Source organism: Crotalus tigris, unplaced genomic scaffold (genome assembly GCF_016545835.1).
Source record: "Crotalus tigris isolate CLP2741 ecotype Arizona unplaced genomic scaffold, ASM1654583v1 scf7180000024346.1432988, whole genome shotgun sequence".
Lineage (NCBI taxonomy): Eukaryota > Metazoa > Chordata > Lepidosauria > Squamata > Viperidae > Crotalus > Crotalus tigris.
The window spans coordinates 103,185-127,890 of record NW_024100515.1 but is presented as its reverse complement, the minus strand read 5'-3'; the positions used below and the strand labels follow the sequence as shown (position 1 = coordinate 127,890).

The 24,706-nt window shown below is 42.0% G+C and overlaps 1 protein-coding gene and 1 long non-coding RNA gene across 12 annotated transcripts in view; one reads left to right on the top strand and one right to left on the bottom strand.

The window, feature by feature from the left end:
• Nucleotides 1-24,706, top strand: part of RAD51B (RAD51 paralog B) — a 289,276-nt gene that overhangs the window by 170,306 nt on the left and 94,264 nt on the right. The window lies entirely within an intron of this gene.
• Nucleotides 1-24,706, bottom strand: part of LOC120300613 — a 119,085-nt gene that overhangs the window by 79,286 nt on the left and 15,093 nt on the right. For 2 of the 5 annotated variants that reach the window (XR_005554703.1, XR_005554700.1), the window contains exons 2-3: nucleotides 19,865-19,950; nucleotides 16,035-16,108 (exon numbers count right to left, since the gene is read on the bottom strand). This is a non-coding gene — a long non-coding RNA (uncharacterized LOC120300613). Of the gene's footprint in view, nucleotides 1-6,353; nucleotides 6,390-16,034; nucleotides 16,109-19,864; nucleotides 22,495-24,706 lie in introns of those variants that run through there. The other 3 variants (XR_005554702.1, XR_005554699.1, XR_005554701.1) reach the window with 3 other exon arrangements.

Sequence of the window (24,706 nt, the reverse complement as noted above, 5' to 3'; positions counted from 1 at the left end):
CATTTTACCTATCCTGGGCTTCCCAATAGGAAAAAAATATGATAAACCTGCCTTACTTAAGGCCTGAGGATGAGATGAAGGTAACATAATAAGGGTCTAGCAAAACAAAGAGATTGCCAAGGCATATTTGTGTTATGATTAGGGCACATGGGAATACAACCAATGTATTTAACAGTATCAAGTTGTTCATTATTGTTTGCTGTATGTTCTTTATGGTGGTTTGGCAACTACCTGGATAATCCCTACAGTTTTCAGAAGTAGTTTACCATTGCCAGCTTCCTAGTGCTGAAAATGAGTGACTGGCCCAATGTCACTGTTGCGTCCTTGGCGGGAAAGCAGACACGAGAAGCAGCTGGAGTTCTCAGTTTCTTTTATTCAGCGTTCAGCTTACAGGAAGATGGCTTCAGCCTCGCCCAAACGCCTCGCAGCCTCTTATATAGGCAACTCCCGGGTAAATGGGTTACTTTTCCCGCGCCAGCACCCGCGCATGCGCACGGCGCTGGCGACAGCCTGTCTGGTCCCGGGCAGCTTTGCACCTGCCCGGGACTGCCTGCAAACGCCCGAGCCGTTTGCAAGGCTCGGGACATAACACCCCTTTCCCCCGGGCTAAAACTACTACCAACATACAACATTTATTTTATACGACATTTTGCTCCCCAATGTTCCCACTGTTTACTGGCTTTTGCTTTGCCAGCAATGTTATGTAGTCTTCTAGGTACTTGGGAGATTTCTTTGCTCTCTGTGACCTTCTTAGCTCTGGATTACTGGCATAAGTCCCCTGACTGGAGGGAGGCGTGAGCCTTTTCTCTCTATTGTGCCCTGGTGTCTTCCAAGGACTGTGCCCCAATGCCTGGCCTGCTCGCTTGCCCACCGGGCTCGTCAGGCCAGGGCTTCTGTTGCTTTGTGACCTGGTTGACCTGCCTAGCTGTAGACCCTCGGGCCCCTTGAAGTGATAGCCGCTGCTGGGCGTCTCTGTAGGACCTCCTAGGTCAGTCCAAGACCTGTCAGGAGGCTGTCCATTCCCTGAACCCCATTCTGTGTTCGGGCTCGTGTGGGTTTCTGTACTTTCCCAAAACTCAGGTGTTCCCTGATTTGTGCTAGGGTTGTTGTAGTCGGGACTTGGTTCCTCGACTAGCTCTGTGTATGTTTGACCCCCTGTAGGATTTGGGGTAAGGTCAGGCCAACCTTGGGGATTGTGTGCCAGCTCTCTTGCGGGGAATGATTTGTTGGGATGCCCCCGGGTATCCTCCGTGACTGGAGTGCTGTGTGACGTGTGTGGAAAGTGAGTATGCCCCCGGGGTGACTCCCTGGCTGGAGTAGGCGTGAGTGCCTGTTGTGTGGGTAAGCTCCATGACTTCCTTTTCGGAGCAATTGCGGAATCTTGGGACGGCCGTTTGTGGCTCCCTCAGTGGAGATGGGCAGTAGCTCTTGCCCTTCCCTTTGCTCCAAAGGGTCCCCCTCCCCCCCTGGAAAAGACCCAGGAGTCTCAGCAGAAAAGTCTCGCCTAGAGCGAAGTTGGTCGATGTGCCGACGTAGGACACGACCGTTGTCCAGGGCAACCTCGTAGGAGAGAGGACCTGTGATCCTGGACACAGAAGCGGGGACCCATGTATGACCAGGCCCGTAATTGCGAGCCCAAACCGGGGCACCCACAAGTAGTTGTCTAGGTGCCCTAGGATGTGAGGTAGATGAAGGCAGTCTGTCCGGATGCAACCGGTCAAGTCTAGTAGTAAGTTGGCGCCCCCAACGAAGTTCAGCTGGACTTCTCCCTGTAGAAGTGGACGGTGTGGTGCGATAAGAAAGGAGAAAGTCAGCCAACCTGTGATGCCAGTCCCCGTAGGTGAGTCTCTTCAAGGCGTCCTTTGCGATGCGCACCATGCGTTCAGCCATACCGTTGGTGGACGGGTGAAAAGGCGCAGACGTGGCATGACGAATCAGGTTTGCCTGTAAGAAAGCTTGGAATTCGGAGGAGGTGAATTGAGGGCCGTTGTCGGACACAATGACATCTGGCAGCCCGTGTGCAGCAAAAATCCCCCTCAGTACCTGAATAGTCTTTGCAGTGGTGGTGGATGAGACAGGCACAACCTCAAGCCATTTTGAATGGCTGTCAACAAGGACCAAGAAGAACTGGCCCTGAAAGGGCCCAGCGTAGTCAATGTGCACCCTAGACCATGGGGACTGTGTTTCCTCCCATCTATGCACAGGAGCTTGGGGCATCTCTGGGCGAGATCGTTGGCACAGGTGGCATGCGTGCACCTTAGCCTCAATATCTTTATCTAAACCAGGCCACCACAAGTGGCTTCGTGCAAGAGCCTTCATACGAACAATGCCAGGATGACCCTCGTGGAGGGATTCTAAGACCCTAGTCCTCATTGAGGTGGGAATGACAACTCTGTTTCCCCAAAGCAGACAACCCTGAGAAAGGGACAGTTCGTTTCTTTTGGACCAGAAACTCTGAAACTCAGGACTAGGGCAGTGCTCAGGCCACCCGGACAGGACCCAGGAGCGGACACGTGAAAGTGTGTGATCTGTACCCGTTTCAGCGGTAACATCCCTGGCACTAAGAGGGAGCTCGGGCAAGGCTTGGATTGATAGAATGTTGACAGCTGGCGCGGGGTCAGCTTCTACTACTGGCAGAGGCAACCTACTGAGGCCATCAGCATGGCCCATTTCTTTCCCAGGCTTGTGGAGTAATGAAAAATCATATGCAGACAAGAAAATAGACCACCTAAGCATTCTAGGGGAAATGATGTGGGGAGTCTGCTTACGTGTGGTAAACAGTCCCAGCAGAGGCTTATGGTCAGTGAAGACCGTGAAATGCCTGCCATATAGAAAATCGTGGAATTTTTTAATTCCAGCAACAACAGCCAGAGCCTCCCTGTCTATCTGAGCGTAGTTGCGCTCGGCAGAAGACAGTGTTCTGGAGTAGTATGCAATAGGAACCTGAGTTCCATCAGACCTGAGGTGACTCAGGACAGCTCCAACCCCGTAGGGGGATGCATCACAAGCGATGCACACAGGAAGAGACTCGTTGAAATGTGCAAGAACACTGTTAGAAGTGAGCAAGGCCTTGACTTCTTTAAAGCAAGCCTCATGTGCTTGTGACCACAGCCACACAGCTTGTTTGTCTAGTAGCCTGTGAAGAGGCTCAGCTACACTAGCTTTATGTGGAAGAAAAGAATTGTAGAAATTCAGGAGGCCTAGGAAGGCCTGAAGTTCGGCCTTAGACTTTGGCCTGGGTGCTTCTAAAATAGCAGTTAGTTTGGATTCAGCAGGATGAATCCCAGCAGCATCAATTTTGAATCCCAGAAATTCAGTAGAAGGCACCCCAATCTTGCATTTGTCTTTTCTGAGCTTGAGGCCTGATTCCCTGAATCTTAACAGGACAGCCCTAAGTCTTTCAGCTAGAATGTGTGTGGAGTCTCCTGCAATCAAGACATCGTCAAAGTAGGGGCAGACCCCTGGTATACCTCGTAGTGTGTTTTCCATTACGCTTTGGAAAATCCCAGGAGCGACATTTACTCCAAACTGTAGCCTTTTTACTTTAAAGGCTCCCCTGTGGGTCACAATGGTCTGAGCTATGGCAGCATCATCATCAACAGGCAGCTGTTGATATGCTTGAGCTAGGTCAAGCTTTGCAAAAACACGCCCCCCCTTGAGAGAGGCCAGGATGTGACTGACCACAGGAACAGGATAGGCATGTTGCTGCAATGCCTTATTGAGTGTGCATTTGTAATCAGCACAAATGCGAATGTCCCCATTTGCCTTTAGAGGCGTGACAATGGGGGTCTCCCACGGGCTGGAATCAACAGGTTCTAGGATTCCCTGTTGGATTAGTTTGTCTAGTTCAGTGTCAATCTTACTTTTTAAAGCAAAAGGGACCCTTCTTGCTTTAATCCTAATGGGAGTGACAGTGGGGTCTAGCTTTAAGGACACAGGTGGTCCTTTGAATGTGCCCAGCTGGGGGCTGAAAACATCTGCAAATTCTTTGCAGACTTCCTGTAGGTCGAGTGTTTGTAAGCTGTTGAGTCCTGTGACGTGTATCCCCAGGGCCTCAAACCAATCGAGTCCTATGAGACTCGTTCGTTCACCCCCTACTACTAATAAGTCTAGTGGACCTTCAAAACTCTTGTATTGCACGTTAAGGGTGGCCTCCCCCTTAACACACACTCTTGAGTTCTGAAAATCTGTTAATACAATATCAGAAGGCCTTAACTTGGCCTTAGACCCACTTCTGGAACAAATCTTCCTAAATGTATGCAATGAAATGATGGACAGGGCAGACCCTGTGTCTAGTTCCATAGATAATGGAACCCCTTGTAGCTTCACGTTGAGTGACAGCTTTTTCTTCATGGGCTTGTGTGTGCCTGTTCTACAGATGCTTCTTCGCGAAGCGCAAAAAAACCTACCCTATTCTGGCTGGGGAATCTGGTACCTTTCAGGCGTTCTTCTTGGGGTTGTGCCTTTCGTCGGCTCAGACACACAGCTGCAATGTGCCCTTGTTTGCCGCATGCCCGGCAGGTAGCGGAGCGGAACTTGCAGTCGGTTCTCCTGTGGCGACCTCCACAGCCGATGCACTTGAGCGGAGCCGAAGAGCTTCCCTTCTGGTTCTCTTCCTTCGCGGGGTGTAGACGGTCGACTTCCTCGTCCGGATCCTCCTCGGAGTTTCGTCGGACGTCTTCCTGGTGCACGGACGCACCCTCTGCACTGTTTCTGATCGGCCGCATGTTTTTGATGGCGCCGCCTGCTGCTTCTTCTGCGGTGACTTCCCTTAAGGCGTCTTGGAAGGATAATTCTTCCTTGCGAAAAGTCTCTGTTGTAGCTCGCGATGCCTTAACCCGCACACGAATCGGTCCCTCAGTCGTTCCTCGAGGTCCTTGAACTCGCAGGGCTTGGCGGCCTTCCGTAGCGCGGCGATGTATTCCTTGGCTGTTTCACCGGACCGTTGATCCCTTTGCTCGAAGGTGTGGCGCCATGAGATAACGGACACCTTGGGGTGGAAGTGCTCTTTCATCAGCTTCTTCAGGTCTGCGTAGCTTACACACTCTACTGGAACAGGTGCTGCAAGGTTTTCTGCGATTTCGAAGGCGTCTTGGCCGCAAACGCAAAGCAGGGTGGCGGCCTTCAAGCTATCTTCCCTCACTTGGTTTGCCTTGAAGTAGTTCTCCATTCTGGATACGTAGGACTCCCACCGCTCTGGATGTGAGACGTCGAATTCCGAAAGCCTTCCGATTTTCGCCATCTTCGGATCTTAAGGAGACGGGTCTATCAGCCAGCCTACCCCCGAATGCGCACCGGATTGGCGGGCAGCTGCCGAGTCGACGCCGTTCCTCTTCCGCCGCTCAGGACTCCTTGGGTAAGCTTACACTTCTTCCTTTCCAGGTAGTGCAAGGCATCCCACCGTCGTCGCCAGTGTTGCGTCCTTGGCGGGAAAGCAGACACGAGAAGCAGCTGGAGTTCTCAGTTTCTTTTATTCAGCGTTCAGCTTACAGGAAGATGGCTTCAGCCTCGCCCAAACGCCTCGCAGCCTCTTATATAGGCAACTCCCAGGTAAATGGGTTACTTTTCCCGCGCCAGCACCCGCGCATGCGCACGGCGCTGGCGACAGCCTGTCTGGTCCCGGGCAGCTTTGCACCTGCCCGGGACTGCCTGCAAACGCCCGAGCCGTTTGCAAGGCTCGGGACATAACAGTCACCCTGCTAACTTCATGGCTAAGTTACACTCTAACTCACAGTCTCCCAGTTTCCAGCCTGGTGCCTTAACCACTACATCAAACTGGCTCACTGTCTATTTTTTATGGTCTTATACCTAAGTATAATATAAAAGACACAACACCAGTATTATGTTAACCAATAAATATTGGCAACAATCAGATCTATAGAGTAGATTTGTAAGCCACAAATCTGCTGCTGATCTTACCACATATAGAGGTAAGAAAAAAAAGAAAGTATCCAAATAATGAATCCATATGTTTCTTTTTCAGCCATCTTAAGAAAGTAGGAAGCCTTATGAAAATGAGAGTCATTTTCAAACTGGAAAATATGTTGAGAGGAGTTAGATAAAAATTGCTGTCTACGTTGGTGGCAGTGGAACATTTTTGTGGTAATGAATAGGCTCTGTTCCACCGGCTGACTGCAGTAGCAACATTTTCATTCATTCTCTAGGGTGAGAGGCAGTCGGTGTCAGGAGAAGAGTACATTCAAAGCATATGACAAAGGAACAAGTAGATGAGTGTGGGAACTGGTGAAGAACAACGACTGTCTGAAAAATGAAGTGGAGAGAGGGGGGAGAGGAATCTCGTCATCATTCTGCTAATCAGGAGGCCATAAAGAATTTGATGTTGGAAAACTTACCTGAAGTTTCTTCTATGGCGGAAAGTTGGAAGGAAGCTAAAAAAAAAAAAAAAGTGAGGGAAGATAAAAACATTGATTTAACAGTTTTGCAGGCAATTCCTCCTGCCATCTCTGGGGGATTAAGAGAAGGGGGTGAAGTCAGGCTGCAGGTTATTCTCCTTCTTTTGTTCTCTGGCCTGGTGGTTAATAAACCACCAAGACAGGATGAGTAGTTAGGGATTTCACTGACTGCTATTTGATGCAGTTTGAGGAGCTCCTCTTCTATTGTTACAGTTAAAATAGAAAGCGGAACTGTTCTTCATTTGCAAAAAGTTTCCAAAGTCCCAGGCTGAGAGTGAAAAAGCTATTAAGATGGTAATGCAGCCCCATTCTGGGAGTGCATCAAAATCCCCTTTGTTGATGTAAATTGCTGCTCTATTGCCTGGTCTCTTTGGATCTCATGGTCTAGGTACAAGCACAAAAAATTGTTTAGTGAGAAGGGAAAACTCTACTTCTTATATCATTTTAGCAGATTGCCAAGAGCACTGCAGTGAGAGACTTCTATGCCTTTGTAAACCTGAAGTACTGGGTGGTGAAAAGAATCCAATTATTCAGTCGCTCTTTTATTGGACCTTTCAATCCTGAGAAATGCTGCTCAACAATTTGGAGCCAAGGATGGCTGGTCAAAAGCTTGAGCTAGATTTGGAACCATGTTTCAAATGCATTGTGTGAACAAGGGAAAAGATAAGAAGAAGCAGTGAGTCTTATAGGAATTTACTAAGGCTGCAGAATTCTGGCTTTTAAAATTCTAATTTTGTAAATATTGTCATTTATATGAAGTGACAAATTAAAAGCCTGATTTTTTTTTTACATTGCTGACCACATCCTCTTATTTGGAATTAAACAGTGTCATTTGAACTCTGCAAAAGTATCCAGTTCTGAATAAAACTGAACTTTGATTAAACCCATAACAATATAATGGTTCTCCATGTTCATGTCACTGTTTCTTCCCATTGAGTCTGATTTAATGAGACTAAATGTATGGATACAAATCTGCTTCCCCTTCATGTCTATGAAATCACTTTGCAGGCTAGTTCTATATTTTTTTAACAAAAGCTCTTCTTTTTTCATCAGTCAGATTTGATTCTGTTGATCGGATACACATAAGAGTAGCTTAGTTCATGCATCCACATTGTACTGAAAAAAGAAACATGTTTATATAGGGAAGGAAAACTATATGATTCAAATATATTTCAGATCTGGAATATGGAGTGAAAGTTTTAATTTTAAGATGTCCTATCTTTAATTGTAGAACCAACGTTTGAGCAGATTTTTTTTAACATTTCAGTTATAATGGCAGTATTTGTAAAATTTTATACAAGAGTTAGTTCTGATCAGCTCAAATTTATTTACTTATTTACTTATTTATTTATGAGACTTATATACCGCTTTAAGTGCAAGCACTCTCTAAGCGGTGTACACCAGTAAGCAATGTATATATATATTCAAATGTAAATGTAATCTGATTTTAATCTAGGGATTATTCTTTTGAGAGAGATTGTATAGTACATTTGATTTATTATATTAACTTGTAGAGATGGAAAATGTAAATTTCAGGAATTGAAAGTATTAATTTACTTGCCAGTGATCCCAACTGTGACAAATCAGATGTGCTTTATTTGATGTTTTGAAGAATAGTTTGTAACCTGCCTGACTTAAATGAGTCTGTTCTCTGCCAAACTCCTACAGAGTTTTATGGTGACTGCAGTATGAACCCTCCTAATGTCTGTCCACATTTTATTCTTCTAATTCTCTTTATTCTCATATCGTATTCATAGGATATATTTCTCTCACACTTCATTGCTCATCAAAAATCTCTTAACAAAATTTTAATAGCATCAGCATTGCTGATATACATTTACATTGATACCTTGGTACTTATCGTGATTTGGTTCCAGAAGGTGCGATGAGTACCAGAAACAGTGAGTACTAAACACATTTTTCCCTTAAGGAATAATGTGGTGAGTCACAAGGCAGCTGACACCGAGAAGTTCTACCTTGTGCATTGAGTATCAAACAAACTATGAGTACAGGGACAAAATTGTCATGTCAAAATGCATTGAGTACCAAATTCGATGAGTTTCAAAGCAGTTGAGTACCACTGTAGAATGAAAGGCCTTCAGATCAGGTGCCTGCAGTGGTGGGATTCAGCCAGTTTGCACCACTTCGGCAGAACCGGTAGCTAATGTTTTGTTGCCCAGAATGGACTTCCAGAAGTGGCATCCACACAGAGAACTGGTTGTTCACATATTTGAATCTCACCACTGGGTGCCCGGGATGCCAACTGAGTTCTAGGACTAGACTACATGAGTCTGTGTGCCAGAATTTTACTAACTAGACAAGCTAATCACAAAGTAGAGTTCAGACAGAACTGGCAATTGACACAAAATCCAGGTTATCTAAGTAGCAGTGTGCTTAGCTTGAGAGCAAGCGAGCTCAGATGGAGAGGAGTCATTGTCTGGAGGAGAGTAATAACAGCAAGTTCCTGAACAGATATTAAGGTGTTCCTTTTATTTTAATCAAATTGATTATTTGTTTGTGGGGTGTGTTTGTTTGGTTTTAAAAGCCATTCAGAATTTCTGTATTTGAGTTGGATGGCCAAACACATAAATAGATGGGTGACTATAATTAGCAATTATATAAACTCAGGAAATAACATGTGGTTGTTCAGGCTGTCCTACTGAGCTGAAAACCCCGATGCACAGTTGGCATTGATATATGTGAGATTTTCTGGCCAGTTTTCAATGCTGTTTGCTTTGGCCCTCCTGCTAGAATTGCTAGTTTGAAAATTTAAATTTGTGTCTCATTTTGGAAAAATTTCTGAGGATGAAGAATTTTTATTATTTATCTTGTATTTTTTGTTGGGAGGGGTCTAGTGAGCATGATAAACATGCCAACAACCCAAGAAGAAAATTATAGTTCTTCTTGTCTTATCGCTTCTTTCATATTTCATTATCCATATTAAGAAAACACATTAATGAATTCTTGAAAATATGAATGGTTAAGAAACAAACTTTATTTGAAAAAGATAAGAAACATCTTATCTAAACTACAGTATAGAAAAATAACTAAATGGGGAGAAACCAACTTTGATTCAACTATGGCAAGAAGGCGTATTTGGGGGGGGGGGTTGGTGATTTATCATTTTTTACTCATGGAAGTACATGGTTGTACTTTCCTTGACTGAGTTGTTGAGTAATTTAGAGGTCTTCCCGGATTCACAGCTGCTGCTCAATGAGCAGCTGGCCACCATGGCTAAGAAGACCTTTCTACAGAGTTGTCATCTTACTTGTATACAGGTCATATTAAGGAAAGGGATTAATTAGGACTCTGTCTTAGCATGGTTTTTCTTCAATCTCATCAGACTTCCCTAGCCTGTGGAAAATATCCACCAGTTATTCTCCTTGCGCTGGAATGATGCTGTAGAAGAGATAAGTAATAACAGGTGACTAGAGTGGCAAGTATAGTCCTCTGCCTAAACTCTGTTCAGGCTCTGCATAAGCCTTTTCTATGACCATTCCCATTTTCTGGAACACTATTCTCTGTAATGTCTATAGGGCCCCAACTTGATGTGTTTCTATAAGACTTGGATTTTTCAGCAGGCCTTTGTGGCAGGATGGTTTGTGGCCCTATTTCTTGATGTGTGTTATATATGAGAGGCAGCCAAGAGAACTCTCTGCCATCTTGCAGTAGTCCTTGAGTTATAACCAGTTGCTTAGTCAAAGTTATGACAGTCCCCCAAAAAGCTACTTGCTACTCAGAGTCAAAGTTCTTCAGCTGCCCCCTCTTGTAACCGCGCGACCATATTTTGGGTTCTCAGCAGCCAACCCACCTTTATAGCCACTTGAAGAATCCTCACAGTCACATCACCATGATTTTCCTGGAAACAATCTTTTATTTCCAGTTCCTGGCGAAATCACTCCATAATGAACAATGGATTCATGTAACACATATTCACTTACATTACATTTATTACACCACAGTCATTTACATAATCACCACATCCACTTAACAACTTCAAAAAAAGTTATAAAATCAGGCATGATCACATGATGAGCCTCTTGTGATCAACATTGAAGATTCAGTTATGGTTGTAAGATGTGGACTACCTTGTACAGTGTTCTTTCCATTCCATTGTTATCATTCATTTCTTGGGTTCCTTTTAAATGCAGTGGCAGAGTGAAAAGAAGAGTCTCTCTCTCTCTCTCTCTCTCTCTCTCTCTCTCTCTCTCTCTCTCTCTCTCTCTCTCTCTCTCTCTCTCTCTCTCTCTCTCTTTCTCTCTCTCTCTCTCTCTCTCTCTCCTTCCCTCCCCCCCCCTCTCTCTGTGTGTGTCTTGTAGACTCAGGAAGGAGTAAATATAATAAATAAAATGGTAAATTGTATAGATTGTGCTGCAGAATTTGGCCACACAAGGTTAGGAACTGAATCTTTTCCTTGCTGGCTAAGCCAGGATGTCCTTGAGCTTTGCTGTATAAGCAACTGAGGGTCTATTCACACTTAAATATATTCCTTGGGGTTTTGCCTATTTCCTCCAAATGTCCAGGATGCAGACGAAAATAGATCTCAGTTTCAAAAGATACAAAAAGTACTGAAAAATGCACTTTAGCTTTAAACAATACTCAAAGTGAAAACAAAACTAAAAAGCTGTTTTGGCTTGACTTCAGCTTCTTATGATCTAAAAAGAAGTTTGTCGATTTAAATCTTAAACTATGTGGGAAAACCAGCTTTGTCTGGATTCGGAAAATAAAAGTGGCAAAAAAAACCTCTGAATTTCCTCCCTTGTCTTTACCAGTCTGAACAAGAATGGAAAGTAAACAAACAACAACAATAAATCACTTAAAGAAAAGCTTTCTAAATGTCTGGAAAGTCTCTTAACTTTTTTTTTTTTGTCTTTTGTTTGACTTTATCCTCAAGTTCCATTTCTATGATATAGAACATAGTTTGCCAGCCTCAGGCTTTGGAATACAATCACACCCTGGCTGAGAATTATGGGAATTGGAAAAATTAATTGCAAAGACTTGACTAATTAAGTAGATGTCTCTATATTACAGATATGTAATTGACTAACAATATGTATATGTTTCATCCAAAGTATAAAAATGCAGAATGCAATAAGTTCTGAAATAATAAGGTGCCTGACCAGGAAAAGAGGCCCTGGAGTTGCATTGGTGAGGAACTGAATAAAAATTCCTTTTCCTTTCTGTGATAGTATGGTAGATTTGTATGGTCTGCAAAATATATGCTGTATATCAATATGCTTTTATTTAAATGATAAATAGTGGTCCTTAATGCCGTTTTGATTTTTATATTAAGAAGTAGAGGGAGGAATCTATTTTCAGTTTTCTCTCTGTTCTCCACCAAAATATGACTCACAGGGCTAAAAATTTCTCTAGAATAAAAATGTCTCCCCAGCCTTATTAGAGGGAGCATTCCCTTTGTTGTGCTCTCAAGAATGAATTCCTGAACCTAATACACTGTGCTCATCTGTTTTTAGTCAAGTGTTGGAGCAAGGGCTTGTCATGAGTTGTCTCCAAAAGGCTTTTACATACAATGGTTGAAGATCTTATATTGATGTGATCTAGTAATTTGTGCCAGTAAGACCTCCTGGGAGTGGAAATATAAAACAGGAGAATAGATTTAGATACTTGATTGGCAAAAAATATTCTGATCACTGTATAAAAGCCAAATAAACATATAACAAAAATTGTCTACATTTTATTTGAAATTCATTTTAATTACGCTGACTTTGATTGTTCTTAAGTCGATATCACTCTGCCTGTTTTTCAAGGCATGCATTCTGAAAGTGTTGTCTTCCTTTTTCTACCAGGAGAACTAAAAATCCAGTTCTTTGATTATTCTCCTTCATTTTGTTGTATTTTATTTTTATTTTATTTATTAGATTTATTTACTGCCCATCTCATTTCGAAGCAACTCTTCATTTTAATTCCTCTACTGCTGCCAAAAATAGCATTTTAACAAAGAGATATTTTACTTTGACTGGAACAATTACTCCTATATACTACATCCAAGTTAAATTCTTAATCTTCATACATTTTACTGTTTCCTTTTTGGCTAATGAAATGGACATGAGGAAAGTCTAAAGATTTTTCCCAAATTGGGGAATGCAAGACTTTTTTTTTACCTATGACAGTGCTAGAATGATCTATCTTTTATACCAACCCAGGTCTAATTTGGTTCCTTCAAGTAGGAGCCTCTGGTCAGATTATCCAAATTGGCCTTGCAGCACTAGCATTCTGGGATACTACCTTGTAACAGCCAGTGATGCTTCAAAGGGAGTCTCTCTGGTAGCTTTGGGGATCTTGCTTTGGGGATGGGGGGGCCTCTCTGTATGAGGAAGAAACTGTTTTGTGTCCTTATCATGATGATGATGATGATGATGATGATGATAAAGTTAGAAGGGACCTTGGAGGTCATCTAGTCCAACTCCCTGCTCAGGCAGGAAACCCTATACCATTTCAGACAAATGGCTGTCCAGTCTCTTCTTAAAAACTTCCAGCGTTGGAGCATTCACCGCTTCTAGAGGCAGGTTGTTCCACTGGTTAATTGTTCTCACTGTCAGGAAGTTTCTCCTTAGTTCTAGGTTGCTTCTCTCTTTGGTTCGTTTCCACCCGTTGCTTCTTGTCCTGCCTTCAGGTGCTTTGGAAAATAGCTTGACTCCCTCTTCATTGTGGCAGCCCCTGAGATATCATGTCCCCCCTCATCCTTCTCTTCGTTAAACTAGACATACCCAATTTCATCAACCGTTCCCTATATGTTTTAGCCTCCAGTCCCCTAATCATCTTTGTTGCTCTTCTCTGCACTCTTTCCAGAGTCTCAACATCTTTTTTACATCGTGGTGACCAAAACTGGATGCAATATTCCAAGTGTGGCCTTACCAAGGCATTGTAAAGTGGTATTAATACTTCACATGATCTTGATTCTATCCCTCTGTTAATGCAGCCTAGCACTGTGTTGGCTTTTTTGGCAGCTGCAGCACACTGCTGGCTCATATTCAAATGATTGTCCACTAGGACTCCGAGATCCCTCTCACAGTTACTACTACTGAGCAAGGTACCCCGTATACTATACCTGTACATTTTCTTGCCTAAATATAGAACCTTACTTTTTTCAACATTGAATTTCATTTTGTTAGATAGCACCCAGTGTTCAAGTCTGTCCAGATCCTCCTGTATCCTAAGCCTGTCTTCTGGACTGTTGGCTATTCCTGCCAGCTTGGTGTCGTCTGCAAATTTGATGAGTTCCCCATCTATCTCCTCGACCAGATCGTTGATGAAGATGTTGAAGAGCACTGGGCCCAGAACAGAACCCTGGGGAACCCCACTACACACTTCCCTACATGTAGATGTGGTTCCATTGAGGACCACCCGCTGAGTACGGCCGGTCAGCCAGCTACGGATCCATCTGGTGGTGATGCTGTCTAACCCACATTTTTCTATCTTACCAAGTAGTAGGTTGTGATCTTCCTTGTCAAATACCTTACTGAAGTCCAAGTAAATTATATCCACAGCATTCTTCTGGTCCACTAATTTTGTCACTTGGTCAAAGAATGCAATAAGATTTGTCTGGCATGATCTGTTTTTGACAAACCCATGTTGGCTTTTAGTAATGACTTTGTTTGCCTGTAGGTGTTTGCTGATTCATTGTTTGATGAAGAGATTATGTGTCTGAAAGGATGGAGAAATGTGGAGAAGCAAGGGCAGCTATAGGTAGTCCTTGACTTACAACACTTCATTTAGTGACTGTTCAAAGTTATAACAGCACTGAAAAAGTGACTTATGACTGTTTTTCACACTTATGACTTTTGGAGCATCCCCAGGGTCACGTGATTAAAATTCAGATGTTTGGCAACTGGTCCATGTTTATGACATTTGCAGTGTCCTGGGGTCATGTGATCACCTTTTGCAGCCTTCTGATAAGCAAAATCAATGGGAAAATCAGATTCACTTAACAACCATGTTATAACTTAACAGATGTGGCAAGAAAGTTCATAAAATGGGACAAAAGTCACTTAACAAATGTCTTCCTTAGCAACAGAATTTTGGGCTCAGTTGTGGTTCTAAGTGAGGACTACCTATATTGTCATCATAGAATGCAGGGAGAGGAATAATAGGGACAATAGCTGGTTTATTACAGGCCAAAGGAACACAGAAGAGTACCTGCAGAAACTTTGCTTTGGTTAACAAATGTTAACTCTCAGCTTTAGTTTTATTGTGCCATTTCATATCATTGTCATTAATCCAGAAGTGCAGGTGTAGGTTTTCTCTGGCTTCATGGCTGACATATGCTGAGGCAACTAATCATCTATAAAAGCAAGTGTTTGGAAACTGTCGGATTCATTTTTTAATCTCAAAATCCTTTTGAAGATATTTTCTGGGCTCTTCAGCCTCTTTAAAATATATTTAACCATATTTATATACAGGCAATGGTTCATAAAATAAACAATTTAAGCATAAAGCGTCAGATTAAAATTAATCCCACCCTTTTGGTTTACTTTTTAGGGCCTTTCAGAAAGGAAGCATTCAAGTGTCAGGAAGAAAAGTTGTTCTAAGGCAGGGGTTCCCATCCCTGGGGGTGTGAGACCACATTCCAGAGGGTGCAAAAACTTCGGTTTTCAAAATTATAGTGTATATGCATAATCTGTTGTCGTTATTTTGAACTTTTGTAATGGGTGTGAGAATATATCAGAAGTGTACTAGGGGTGCGAGGTATAGAAAAGGTTGGGAGCTGCTGCTCTAAGGCATAGAGACATATACTGAAAAGCAGCATGTTTTTTGGAATAATCCTTATTACCGGTGTGTAGAACGTGCTCGTAGCTGCATTATACATGGTTTGTGGCAGTGAATTCTACGTCTGGGTAAAAAAAACACCATAGTTGGGTTAGCAGACTGCTGTTCTGAGTGGGAAGGATTTAGAAATGTAAGTATCTAAACTAAACATAAGACTTCAAAAAGAGGGGGGGGGAGTCTGAATTACAGCAGTAGCTGGTAGTTAGTATCAGATAAAGCAATTTATATGTATGGGAGTTTTCAATGTCAGTGTCAACAAATAAAGACAAGAAACAATGGATGGAAACTAATCAAAGAAAGCAGCAATCTGGAATTAAGGAGAAACTTTCTAACAGTGACAACAATTAACCAGTGTAATGGCTTGCCTTCAGAAGTTCTAAGTCCTACATCCCTGGAGGCTTTTAAGAAAAGATTGGACAGCCACCTGTCTGAAATGCTATAGGGTCTCCTGCTTGAGTAGGGGATTGAACTAAAAGACCTCCAAAGTCCCTTCCAGCTCTATTCTGATTGACTGATTGATACATCTGGAAGATACCCAGTTTGGAAAAACTGTTCTGTGCTGCTTGGTAATCCAGACTTACTAAATTTTGAAGACAATTATTTAGAATGAACCCGATCATTCTTAGTTACTCAGATTCAACGGGACAAATGAGCAGCAGTATCCCCCAACAACATTAAGCAGCAATCATTTAAGGCCTAGTTTTTCCCAATTCCTAAAACAAAAGTTGAGAAGCCACTTATCCTATAGATAATTAATTGCAACCCAATTGTAACCCAATAAGTTTGCATAAGGTTTATGCAGCATCTTTGTTGTTGTACCTCTATTGAACATACCGTATTTCAGGCAGAAGAGGTGATCACATCTTCCTGTGCTAGGAGCAAGTCCAAGATTTAACTTGTTTTCCACTCTGAAACAGGAAGGCATTTGAATGTGCTCAGTACCTGAAAGTGGTTGGTTGGTAAGAATACCCAATGATAAATTTGCTTCCAGGAAATTACAAGAGCTGCTGGTGGGTTTATATAACTGGAGAGGAAACGGGAAATTTGTTCTGGAAAGCACTGTGTTCCTAGAATCTGGGGTTGGTCCTTGCCTGAATGATTTGCTGCGGATCTAAGAGGCTCCAGTGCCACAATGATTGATACATTCAGTTTCAGCCACTCTTTTTTTTTTTTATTGAAAATTTTTAAATTTTACAAAACAATATGGTTCCCTTCCCCGAGCCCCCCCAACCCTCCCATGCCCTCCCCCGACCTTCCCAGAGCTGAATATAGCAGTTTCAGCCACTCTTGTATTAAAAATAACTTAGCTATAATTATTTCATTTCTCCAAGTTCTATTCATCATTTATGAGTCTGTTTGAAGGATAATTGCAAAATGTAGTTGGTTCAAAATATTTTCACAGGGCTGCTAACTGAGACTAGGAACATAGACGTAAGTTCATTCAGCATAACCTATATTTTTTATCTATTATTAAAATTACCGTATTTTCTGGTGTATAAGACGACTGGGCGTATAAGACGACCCCTGACTTTGGAGAAGATTTGCATGGTTAGAAAGTCGTCTTATATGCTGGAAAATACGATATTTTCCGTCGTATAAGACGACTGGGCGTATAAGACGACCTTCAACTTTGGAGATGATTTGCATGATTTAGAAAGTCGTCTTATATGCCAGAAAATACGGTATATGCTGCCCATCTCACCAGAGGTGACTCTAGGCATCTTAACAACCATTCAATTAAAATGCAATATAAATCATTAAACAATAACTTGTGGGATCTTAAATTTAAAATTTAAATTCAAAATTCAGTTAAAATAAAATTGACCAGGATGGAGAGAGAACAAAATGCACATGGAAAGAAGATGGGGTGTATGTAATGCATTAGCCACCCCCATTGGGGTCCAAGGCCAGTTAACACAGCCGTGTCTTCAGGCCCCTTCACAAGGCCAAAAAGGTGGGTGTGGATCTCACCTCGAGGGCCACAATGTTCCAAACTAATGCAATTTATTTGCTTTTGGCTTATCATATGTTATCAACTCTACCATGTTTAATATAATGTATGAAACTATTCCTTATCAATGCTTTAAAAAAATCTGGCTTTTGATTTTTAATCTGATTAAAGGATTTTTTTTTACTACATTACCTTTTGTCTGATCATCATCAGAATTTCTTTCTTCAACATTTAACATAGTTAAACAAGCCCCCTTATCTGACCATTGCCTTGGCAGCAGGTCTTTCTATTCTTCAAGGCAATTCACTATGTTCTGTAGAAAAATTTTCATTTCATTTTAATTTCCCAGTCTTCCTGTGTGACTGTTTTATATTGTGTTCTTGCTAAGATAACTGGGTAATAATATATAGTGAGCACAGCAGGAGTGTAGAGCCATCGTATTTTAAATAAACACATACATTCAATCATCATTCATACACCACCTTCCATACAGGAGCCCAAACAGTCTAAACCAGTGATGGCGAACCTATGGCACGTGTTCCAGAGGCGGCACTCAGAGCCCTTTCTGTGGGCACACCTGCCACCATCACTGCCAGCTCACGCAGGTCCATTAGGCCACTGCTGGCACCCGGAGTGGCAGCCCCACCTAGCACAAAGGAGGTGAAGTAGCTGGCTAGCAAGCTTGAGTAGAGGTGGTAGAGCATGCCCCCCATGCGCTCACTGGCCTCTGTGTGCAGGGGCTGATGGTATCAGGCAGCAGCCGCCCCTGCCTCGCCTCACCCCGCAGCAATGGCACCTCCGTCCTACCCCCTGCCTCACCCTGCAGGACGAGCCTCCTGCCCACTGCCCCACCCACCAGAGACCCCCTGGCTCTCCCCCAATCCTGCCACGCCCACACAGTGGGCCATGCCCACCCCCAACCCTGAGGGCACCACAATGCTGATGCGACCCTGGCACTTTGTGATAAATAAATGGGGTTTGGGTTGCGGTTTGGGCACTCGGTCTCTAAAAGGTTCGCCATCGCTGGTCTAAACAATGTTCCTTCCTCCTATTTTTGCATAAAACCACACTCTGAGTAGTTGAACTAATAGATTGAATGGCCAAAATTCACAGCTGCTATCACTGAGGGTGAATTAGAACTCTATATTGTCAGTAACAGTCCAGCATTTTAACTGCTACATCACATCGGTTCTCAAATAAATCAGTTTCATTTCAAATATCTGTTCATCTAAAACTGACATGTAAAAAAATCAGATCTCACTTGTTAAATTTGATTAGGTCATATATAATTTGATTATTTGTAAAATCTCTGTATCCTTATACTTATCAGATTCAGGATGGGCTATTTGTAGTGAAGCACAGTTGACAAAATAAAATGAAAACCTCAAAAAAGGACAGTCGAATCTTTTGCTAGTGTCAGTTAAGTGGTTTGCTTTTGATATACAGTTTAACTTTTTTGAAGAGAAGTTTCCTGAGACTGTTGCTCTCTGAGTAAGTTTTTATGCTTGAGGTTGACTACAGATTGTCTCTGTTGGAAGTGTGACAAGCCACAGGCTAATTTAATCCATATGTTCTGGCACTGCCCAGGAAAGAAGTGGGAGACTGCATAAACATTACTTTATCCACAGGATCTAACTCTTACCTTTAATCATTTAATATTTGGATATGTATCAGCCATCTGAGCACTCCCAAAGAAATACAATGACTGGATGGCTTTAATGGTTAAGAGAATAATCTCCCAATACAGGAAAGAAATGAACACCCCCAAAGAGTAAGCAGAGGGTTACAAGAAATATTAGATGTTGCTCGGAAAGAAATAGCTTATAATTATTATTTTTTCATCCGTCCAATTGTATCTGATTCTTGGAGACTGCCTGGACAGTCCCTGCAGTTTTTTTGGCAAGGTTTTTCAGAAGTGATTTGCCCATGTTTCCTTTCTAGGGTTGAGAGAAAGTGATTGGCCCAAAGTCACCCAGCCAGTTTTGTGCCAAAGGCGGAACTAGAACTCACAGTCTCCTGATTCCTAGCCTGATGCCTTAACCATTACACCATACTGGCTCCCAGTTTAGAATTATACCACATCCTACATGTCCGATAAGTTCAATTTAAAATACTTCCAGGTCCCAAAGTTCAATGTTATAAAGTAGCCTGGAATACCTAGGTTGGATCCATGGCCACATCCAGCATTTAAGACCCTTTATTGCAACCCCCAGAGCATCAATTGCCTCAAAACTATAATTTTTAAAGAGACAAAAAGTGGGGAAATAATTACATGCACAAAACATACATGGATTGATTTTATTAATTAATGCAATCTAATTTTACATTTACTAATTTTAAAAATTAAATGAGGTGGCGCAGCAGTTAGAGTGCAGTACTGCAGGCCACTTTAGCTGACTGTGTTCAGCAGGTCAGCGGTTCAAATCTCACCGGCTCAAGGTTGACTCAGCCTTCCATCCTTTCGGGGTAGGTAAAATGAGGACCCAGATTGTTGGGGGCAATGTAAATATATATATATACATTGCTTACTGGTGTACACTGCTTAGAGAGGGCTTGCACTTAAAGCGGTATATAAATCTCATAAATAAATAAATAAATATTTTTGTCTTGGCTTCCATGCATTTCTGCGTTCTTGAAAAAAGTGTCGCATTGGTGTCACTGTCTGAAAGACAAAGTATGATCTTTGGCACAAAGGCAAATAAAATACTCCTACCTTAAATTTTACTCAACTTTACATATTTTCCTTCTTCTTTTTTTCTTTCTCCTTTCTCTTCTCCAAAAATATCAGTTGGGACTATTCTAAAAGAGAAAAGGAAAGGAAAAAAATGGTTCCTAATTGTAAAATACTTCTTCCCTTAAAATTGTGAAATTTCAATTAAAATATCTTTGGTGAACATGTTAATGTCAACTTTGTTTTCTAGAAGCATATAAATATATTGGGTTTACATAACCAACTTTTTTTCTTGAAATGTTTCATGCCACAACAAATTTTAATAGAAAATGAAAGAATTTGCCTTGCTTCTAATACCTTCTCCTAGAGCACTAAAATACATAGAGAAAGCAAACTGTGCTGGTAATAATACAAACCCAAAATTTATAAAAAGGCAACAAGTTTATTAGGCCAATTGAAATGTTTTTAAGTTTCTCAGAACTTTTTACTTGGCAAAGCAGCTAAAAATCCAGTGGAGGGGATAGGTAAAGAGAAAGTTGTTTGCTTGATATTTAAGCAGATCATATTAATCAAGCATGGAACAAAGAATTCCTCTCTTAACAGTAGCACATGAATACTAACTACTAATAATGTATCTTGCATTTACCACATATGTCAGTATCAGATCAGCAACTGGGACTGCTAGATAAACATATATAGGAGTAGGTTGCAAAGCTGTGTAAATAAAATGTAGGATCAATAGTGAAAAGATTTACAGCAGCTTACTGTAGAGACATAAATGCAATATTGTCTTTGTGTTTGATTTTTTTAAAAAATATCTGTGAATATTTGGGAGTGAATCAAGTAGAGGGGCTCATCCGGGGCACTCGTATTTTCTAAAAACCTCAATTTTTTTTTTTTAAAAAAAAATCACACGGATACCATATTCTTGCATCGATTCACTTGAACACCTTTGGAAACTGTCAAACTGATCCTTCATTGTCCTGATGTGACATTTCAGCATGGGGGAAAATTCTGATCACAGTTCTTTCTTTCCTGGGTGTTTGCTTGGAAATCTTTTTAATTCAGGCACTGAGGAATCAATAGCTGACAGTCAGTTTCCTTCATACCTTAACACTACAAAGATTGAACTGTGTAACATAAAGCCTCCTTCATTTTCATTTCAAAAGATGCTTTTCCTCCCTTGAGGGTAAAGGCTTACAGGCAAGAGCAGGGAGCGAGAAAACCTCCAGATTTCTAACTAGATTCTAGAAGGCTAAGCATAAAAGGAGTTAAATTCCTTCATCAAGTCTGAACAGGAAAAAAAGAGAAGCGGCCACAGCTGCGTGATTTGGCAGAGGCCGCACCAATTGATCTATTCCCCAAAGGCACAGGAAACGTCAGCACACCACTGTATGTACACAAATCAAACCCGTCCATTGAAGAAGGGTTAAACTTGCTTACTGAAGCCTGGGAATACAATGAACAATTTCAGCACCCCATTCATTCCTAGCAGATTTTAGCTCCTCTTTCATTACAGCTTCACTTTCTGTGGTGTTTTGGCACATCCTTTGGGAGAGAGAAAGAGAGAGGATTCAGGAGAAACTCATTAGTATCCCTCCCGACTCAGTCCTTTTATCTAATCCCTTTTTCTTATCCATTGCTTTTGAAACTGGCCAAGAAACCAAGGATTACATGGCGGTGATTAGTGGGATATCTTTACTACCTTTTTATAAAATTATGATTAATTGGTACCCAAGAGAAGCATGCTATCCTGAAAACCAGTTCTTTACCCACCAAAGGAATACAAATGCTCCCTCCCCCTCCCCGCTTCATTTAATGTCTGCTGCCTACCTTTATGCAAAGATGTCTCCCAACTGTAATTTACAGGAATTGATTTTTTTTTTTTTGAAAAAGCATAGCTCTCAAGATGCAATATAAAATTCCCTGAAGAATAATTGGATTAATGAATCAGATTTCTTTACTTTGACTTCCCTCTGAGGAAAGAACTTCTATTTTCCACTTGTTTTCAGATGGATTTGAGGGCCGATAGGCAGTAAATATGTGTAGGAATATCATTTGCTTTCTTAAAGTCATTCAGGAAAGAAACTGAAAATTTGCAGAAAGAAGCCCCAGAAGGAGGACTTTCAGCCATAGACATATATAAAAGTTCTACATATTTACATGCACACACATATTCAAGCATTGCATATTGCTTCTACGATTTTCTGAATTTTCCCACTTTTTTTAAAAAAAAAATAATAATAATGTGATGAGAGACTTGGCAAAGGGTCTCATCTCTGCTTTGCAACTTCTATAGAGAGGGGAAAAACAAAGTCCAACTTCACCAAATGAAGGAAAAGGCATTTGCAGATGGGGGGAGAGTTACAAGCAAAACCTTCTCCTCTGCTGACTTTCCTCAACTGTGGCTATTTCCCATACGCTGCTTCCCACTTATAGCCTCAGTTGGAAGTGGGGTAGAGATAAAAAAAAAACTACAGATGCTGAAGCTAGGACAGTACTAAAAAAAAGATTCCACTCAAGTAATCTTAATTACTTATAAATCACCTATACCTCTGGAGGTTGAGCTTCTATGTTGGAAATTAGAGGTTCTATACATGGATTTAACAGAATAATAGAATTGGGAGGGACCTTGGAGGTCTTCTAGTGCAATCCCCTGCTCAAAAGGGAGACCCTATACCATTCCAGTGGCTGTCCAGTCTCTTCTTAAAAGCCTCCAGTGATGGAGCATCCACAACTTCTGAAGGCAACTCGTTCTACTGGTTAATTGTTCTAACTGTCAGGAAATTTATCCTTAGTTCTAGGTTGCTTCCCTTCTGGATTAGTTTCCATCCATTGCTTCATGTTTTGCCTTCTGGTGCTTTGGAAAATAGGTTGACCCCCCTCTTCTTTGTGGCAGCCCTCCAGTAGCAGCCCTCCTGCTATCAAGTCAAATATCAAATGTCATTTGAGCCACAATACCTTATTCTAGAAGTTGTTAAAACTTGTCCTACTCTTTTTTTAATCCACTGTTACAATAAATAAGTATGATAATGGAATATACAGTAAGACGTCCAATATGTGCCTTCAAACAAACCCCAGTGGGTCTTCGAAGTCCTGGAGGTCACCATAAATGGCAAAGAAGACTAGAGGTCAGAATGGGGAGATGGGCTATGTATGAGTTCAATTCTACACATTATTTATTTATATCTTGCCTTTATTATTTTTGTAAATAACTTAAAGCAGCACACATACTAATATTTTTTACTCTTATTTTCTCTACAACAACCCTGTGTGGTGGGCTGGGCTGAGAGAGAGTGACCAGCCCAAGGTCACCCAGCTGTATTTCATGCCAAAATCACAGGGACTACAAATCACAGTCTCCCAGTTCCTAGCCTGATGCCTTAACAACTAGACCAATCTGGCCCTTGCGTCCTAGGAAGTAAGCAATATCCCAGTGATGGTGAACTTATGGCACGGGTGCCAGAGGTTGCACTCGGAGCCCTCTTTGTGGGCACACGTGCTGTTGCCACAGCCTCGCCTCCCTCCATAACCCCCTCCTCTCCAGCAGCCCCCCTGAAGGAGAGTCGCCCCTGAGCATGGCCCACGCAGAGCAGCGCAGCCAAGGACATGGCAACCAGGCAGCATAGACAAGACTCTGCCCTCACACCCCATTGTGCACAATTGATGCTGCAGGGCATGGGCAGAGGGTGTGACCGCCATAGCGCTGCTGGGCTGCCTGGGCGATCTGCGGTGGGCCCTGGTGAATGGCCCTGTGGTCAGGCGGGGTGGGGGATGGAGGGACAGAGCTAGGGCGCAGCAGAGGGTGGAGTGAGGGCGGGGCCAGTTATTGGGCACTCGGTCTCTAAAAGGTTCGCCATCACTGCAATATCACATAACAGTGCTAGAATTTGTGAGTAGATCAAAGGAAAAAAAGAAAATAAAAAATGAAGGAAAATGATAAATTCAATTTAGAAAGACAATATACAGGTAGTCCTCGACTTATGACCACAACTGAGCCCAAAATTTATATTGCTAAGTGAGACATTTGTTAAATGAGTTTTGCCCCATTTTATGCCTTAGTTGTTAACTGAATCATTGCAGTTGTTGAGTTAGTAGCACAGTTGTTAAGTGAATCTGGCTTCTCCATTGACCCTTCTTGTCAGAAGTTTGCAAAAGCTGATCACATGACCTCTGGACACGGCAGCTGTCACAAATATGAGCCAGTTGCCAAGCATCCGAATTTTGATCGCTGACCACGGGGATGCTGCAACAGTTGTAAGTGTGAAAAACAGTCATAAGTCACTTTTTTCAGTGCCATTGTAACTTTGAATGGTCACTAAATGAACTGCTGTAAGTCAAAGACTACCTGTAATATGGAAGATTCAGTCTTGTTTCATGCAGAAGTAAAATTTTATGCAAAATATAAGAAAATATATCTAGCAATTTGTCATTTAAAGAAAGAAGAGGAGAGCAAAGAGAGACAGATTTCAACAGCAATTAGAGCAGTTCCAGTAGTGTTCCAATCTTACGATACAAGGGAGAAAACACACTCTAGGCCTGACCATATGTGTCTGGCCTTTTGCACACATGGGAATAAATTCTGTTTAATTCGGCTAGATTTCTGACTTGGCTTTCCTTGCTTTGGAATGTAGTATTAAAAGCAATAAACTGATGTGATGTTGCGGTTTAAAAGTTGTACATACCGTTCAGTTTCCTTGAAAAATAACATTAATGCAGGTTAATGTCAGGCTTATGAGTCCAGGAAAATATTATATCAGAACAGCTTCTAATTTAGCTGTTAATACAAACAAAGCAAAGAGAGAGAGAGAGAGAGAGTTTTGCTACCAGAAAGGGTAGGAAGCCTTGTTGTCTTTGTCTGCACTTATGCTAAATGAAATGTGA